The 6170-nt window shown below is 31.1% G+C and overlaps 1 pseudogene; it reads right to left on the bottom strand.

Moving 5' to 3' along the window:
- Positions 1-3253: 3253 nt before the first annotated feature.
- Positions 3254-3594, bottom strand: LOC110288265 (annotated as a pseudogene).
- Positions 3595-6170: the final 2576 nt, after the last annotated feature.

The raw sequence follows: 6170 nt of genomic DNA, 5'->3' as shown, positions 1-6170 counted from the left end.
AGACCAAAATAGAAAAAAAAATTGAAAACCAATGATTTACTCAAATCTATTAGAAGAATTAGAAACTTGGTTGCAGGTAAGTTAATTCCAAGATTACAGAATTGTTAGTGTTATAGCCAAGACAAAGATTAAGGTTTTTTTCAGTTGTGTGTCCACCTTTTCTCCATGTTATAAATTCATTGTGATGTCTTGTGTTTTCATAATACTAAAATTTTCTCCATATCATTCACATGTATTATCTATAGTTATAGAAATGTTAGGAATGATTAAATTATTATGGATTAAGAATGACCATTTATTAGATTTCAATTAAAGTTATAGTTTCATTTAATGTAAAAGGAGCTCAAATGCACATTTCTATGTTAAAATCATTGTTTCAGTTTAGAAAACTTGGCAACAACGTTTTTGAGCAATAATGATGAATTTTATTTGAGCTCCTAGATTAATTGAACAAGAAGGAATATTCAAGGTGATTTTTGGAATAATATTTCATTTTTAATTCTTAAATAGAAGTGGGTCACATTATCCAGAATGGATCAACAGCTTAAGTATTTTAACATTTATCGCTTCTCAGCGTTTTGACTAAGATCAAGTGAAGTATTTTAACATTTAAGGGTCAAATCATCAACCAACGTTTGAAAAAAGTGAAATGATATTTATTTAAAGATATGCTATCCAAGCTTGTCCATATCTCTTAAGAGTGAGAATACTTATTTAATCTCAGTTACGAATATTTAACAAGTTGAATAGTTGTACTGTTCCTTTTCAGCTCTGGATAAGTGAAGACAGTAATAATATTGAAGCAGTGAATCAATGGAAAGAGACAATTACAAATCCGGAAAAGGTTGTTATCAAGTGGCACAAGTTAAATCCATCTTGAAGACTTTGGGCGTTAATTTGCTGAAGAGACAGCTTGACATTCTTTTAGAAGAAACATAATTTTTAAAATTTGTAATGAGTTCTTTCAGGTACACAAAGTGAATGAAATGTTTTAAAATGGTGCCAAAATATGATAAAAGGGCGGTAGCATTTGGCCAACTTAATGAATTATACAATCTATAAAATCAATCCTAGATAAGTATCTTTTTTAAGTACTATTAGACATTTACAAGACTTTACCACTTTTCCAGTGCTAGACATGGTTAATTAGATTTTGTTATACTGTTTATAGCTTTATATGTATTTTTCTCACAGCAAAAATGAATAGAACCATTCCATTACTTTTTTCCTGTATATGAAGAAAATTGGTACCCTGTACTTACAATTTATTTATGTTATTGCATAGCCATTATATAAACTGCTTATTTCTTGGAGAATTAAGAGAGTTATTTATATTTTTCAAAGAATAGATAAAGCTTGGATCTGGGAGGATTGCTTGGTGGGAAAGGAGCTTGTCCCCACACTGAAAATTTGAGTTCCATCCCTGCAATGCAATATGATGGAAGGAGAGAACCAATTCCTTCATATTGTTCATTGTCATTCATATGTAGACCATCAACACACACACACACACACACACACACACACACACACACAAATAAATAATAAATAAGTAAAAAGATTAATTGAAGTTAAACTTAAAGTCAATTTTGCCTTCTCATTTTTAACCTTTTTTTGTAGTTAAAACAAAATATTTTACATTTGGATAACTTAATTTAGCAAAATTAAATTAGCTTAAATAGCAAATTTAGTATTTTATGATCATTAGTTCTTTGTTTCAATTTTTGATGTAAATTACTTGTTCTATAATCCACAATGTTAAGGTATTTTCCCACTTTGATAACCATACCAGCTAACAATGTATAGGATACAAATACGTTTCTACTTAGGCTGCTTTCAGGTGCATATTAGAACTTAGCATATGAAGATTATTTCTGCTTGGATGGGCGTAAGCGTGTGGCTAAAACCAAATAATTTTATGAAGAAACAAGCAACAGTTTCTAATCTTACTTTTTTTTTTACCAATAAGTAAACAATGGATCTATGTTCCTGATCCTTGTCTCTCTGTTCCCCTTGTCTGCCTGCCTGCCTCTCTCTTTGTTCCACACATTTTAGGCCAGAGGAGTCACTCATAATACTCATAATGTAGGAATAACCTCTTCAACTCTAGTTCTTTTATAATAACATAATGGATGAAGGAGGCTTTATTTTTAAAAACTAGAATTTTATTTTCATTGTTTTTAATGTTTTATTACTTTTAATTCCTAAAGTTAATATATGTAATTTATTTAATTCTGTTATAATGATCTAATTATTAATTTTAAGCATAGATGTAATATAAATTTGAGGAAAATACATGCTTTATTGATTCCCAGGATCCTAGACATCTTAGATAAGTCAATACAAAGAAAACTTGATTTAAAAGAACTTTCAGGTAGGAAAGTATTAGTAGGTGAAGATTTCTAGTGTTTTAATCACTTTTTACTTAAGCATATTTTAGCTGAAGATGTATTGAATGTAAACGTATATATTTTTGTGTTCTTGAAATTGTTATATGAAAATGTAGATGCAAACACTGTTGTGTTAATAGGCATTCTTGGAGAGAAAAACAATTAGGAGCCAATAACAATAACTGAAATAATATGCAAAAATAATTTCCTTTGTATTTGCTTAGGCTCTTCTTGTCCTATACTTACTTGTAACAAGGAAAAGGGAACCAAAATGATGCTGGAAATGCAGCTGGAAACCAATTAAATTTCACAATAGGAGGGAGATTAGTCATTTATAAACTATATCACTATATATATATATACACATACACATACATATGTGTATGCTATCCATATGTGTATGTATATATATATATTAAACACATATGTGTGCATCTCTATATATGTACACACACACACACACACACACATATATATATATATATACACACACACATACATATATATATATCACAGAAAGTTACGGACCATGTTAAAGTATCACTATTTGTCATTGATTTAGTTTTACACAATACTATTCTCCAATAACGTTTCTTCTTTCTCCATTTCTTTTCTCTCTTCTTTTAATAAATTGGCATACTTGTTTACTTCTCAGGTTTTGCAAACATCCTTAATATGTTGGTATGTCAAATGCATTTCAATTCAAATAGCAACTGCAAGTTGACATGCAGAAGAACAGAAGTAATAAGGTCTGGAATTAATTTGCTCAATTGCTTACAAGCAATATGCTATGTATGAAAAGATGACCAAATTACAGGTATTAAATTCTAGATGATTTAACAGTTTATTATGATTTATTCTATTTAACAATCTAGGGAGTTTGAAGCCATTAGAAACTCCAGTGGCAGTTCAGGTGCAGTTGGGAGTTCAGGAATCTCAAGGGAGCTATTAGTGTAGCAGACCTTGTGGGTAAAATACATGCATCTCTCAATAGCAAGTGTGAAAGACTCTCTAAATCGACCTCACTGACTTCATTCTCCACAAACTGTCCTGGCCCACTCAGCATATCCTTTATTTTCCATGATATTAATGTATGTCTGCTTTTTCTGTTAATAATAAATCCATGACCACCTGAAGGTTTTAACTTGGTATGCACGGCATTAAGGCTTTCACAGCCACCATAGGTATTTTCTCCTCCTTCCATTATGTTATTATAAACTATTACTTTGATGCCATAGGAACTTTCTTAGTTTTTCCTACACATTCTGGGACACTGGCAGAAATAACTTCTGCCAGATTATAGTTGCTTTGTGCAACAGGAAGGAGATCAGTCAACAATGGATTTATAAACTCTCAGATAACACAGAAAGCTACATCTCATGTCCAAAAATGGCCTTATTACTTGGCCCTCATTTAGTTTTGCATGAATTTTTAAAGCAAGAATCATAAATGGCCCAAGTGTCTTAATTCAAATTCTTAGCTGACTGTGGAGAATCATTGTGATTTTTGAACACACATAATTATGGTTTAAAAACAAACTAACCTGAATTTGTTTGAATATAGTTTTTCAACTTTCTCTGATACTAATAAACTCATCAGCCAGTTGGAAATTGCTTTCCAGAAAAAATTCTCATTGCTTATATGTTCATATATTTGTACATGTATAAAAGATTTCAAAAACTTGGAATAAATATAGACCATTCTTAATAAGGATATTAATGGATATTTCAAGTGCCTGTCTTTGCAGTGTTTGGGAATTTATTTAGTGTTTCTTCAGGGCATATCAGATCAATAAAATGTCCATGTCTGTGATGACTAGGAAGATGTTCTTCTATTTTCTTTCTCTTGCTGCATAACCTGTCTTACTCAGAACTAAATTTCAAATGTGAACAGTTTTAGTTGAACCACTGAATTAAAATAATTATGAACTATGAAATATAGAACTGAGTTCTCTGTCTCATCTAAAATGAAATGGGAGCATTTTCATGTGACGTCTACTATACTACTAGTATCCCACTTTCATGTGACTCACATGCCTTTCTGACATTTTTTTGTCTTTTGTGAACTCTTGATTTAGCTACTTTCAGCATTTAGACTTTAAGCACACTGCCTCTTCCACATAGACTTTCCTTCTCTATTTTTCTTCATTCATGGAAACTTTTATAACATATATGGAAATATTCTCTCATACCTCTAGAACAAAACATTTATGTTTTACTGTGCTGTGTTGTTTTCTACCTTATTTAAAGGAGAACTTACACCATCTACTAAAATTCCTGATGGGTTATTTCTACCTCAGAAAGCCAAGATTTTTCCTCTGAACATTTTAGCTGTTCTCTAAATACTTGTTGATTGAATATTAACAGTGCCTTTCTTCAGCTTTTCTTATCCACTGATGTAATTTGTAGATATTTTGTGGCTTAAAAGAACTTTTAACCGTAATCATTATAATGATTATGGCTGTTAGGTACATACAAATTAGTAAAATCTGAACATTTAATTAGATATCACATGCGTTTTTATAAGGTAACAAGAGAATCAGTAAAAACTATTTGTAGTTGTACAATTATTTGTCACTTAGGATTCTTGATTTCTTCTATAAAGCATCTCAAGTTGTCCTTTCTAATTTAGACTAGGAATGCCAGGAAAAAGTCAGTGAAAAACTGTCTCATTCTAAAATGAGAGAACAGGAGATATATGTAGCATGGTATCTGCTTTAGTTTTGGCATCTAAACTTTGAATATGCTGTCTCTTCCACATAGACTATCCTTCTCTAACTACTCTATTTTTTGTTCTTCATTTAAAAGAACTTTTATGAATTACATATGGAAATAATCCCTCATATCTCTGAATCTAACCAGATTTCCAGTCTAGAAGATATTAGAGATTGTGCTTATGTTTATGTTCAAATATCAAAGCCCTAGGAAAAGTGAATAGAGAATAGATAACTTTGGGGAAATTTTTTACTTCCTTTTCTTTTTAAAGAAGTAAAAGGGTTAAATGACCATGTCTAGTATATTTGTGAATTGATGACACATGGGTTTTTATTAAGGACTCTAAGATAGATATGAACAGAGCAGCAGATGCTGAAAGACTATAGAGAAAGGAGCCACTCAGAATGACATTATGCTCAGGTCCACTGTTTCTCTATTTTGTGTATGTGTGCATTCCTTTTACTGTGATTGTAAAATTAAATATACTCATTCTTCCAAAAGAATTATTATAGTCCTTCAAAATTATAGTTTTATTTTGTTACAGACAAAGTTGTGTATGGTCCAGTTTTAGTAATTTCCTAGTATTTTTTCTTGGTTGTCATTTTTAATGTTGTCATCTATTTTTAAAAATCTGATTTTTAAAACAAATGCTAACAGCCAATATTTCCATTAAAGCAATAGGAACAAAGTTTCTTTAAGCTTTCTTAGATGGCAAAGAAGTAGTTAATCCATGTTAAACCACATCAGGTATTCTTTTAAATGTGCTGATAATTGTTCAGTAATGCTTTTAATATTCTCATGTCATGGGATTTTAAGGTCATCATTCTTTAGTTTTTGAGGATAGAAGACTTTTTTTTCAGAAAGTCTGCTTTTTGTTTTTTTAATTTATTTTTTTAATTGGGTATTTTCTTCATTTACATTTCAAATGCTATCCCAAAAGTCCCCCCAGACTTCCCCCCCCCCTACTCCCCTACCCACCCACTCCCACATCTTGGCCCTGGCGTTCCCCTGTATTGAGGCATATAAAGTTTGCAAAACCAAGGGGCCTCTCTTCCCAATGATGGCC

This window comes from Mus caroli, unplaced genomic scaffold, assembly GCF_900094665.2.
Source record: "Mus caroli unplaced genomic scaffold, CAROLI_EIJ_v1.1 scaffold_19522_1, whole genome shotgun sequence".
In the NCBI taxonomy this organism is placed as follows: Eukaryota; Metazoa; Chordata; class Mammalia; order Rodentia; family Muridae; genus Mus; species Mus caroli.
The sequence above is the reverse complement of the archived record's forward strand: the minus strand, read 5'-3'. Positions and strand labels throughout refer to the sequence as shown.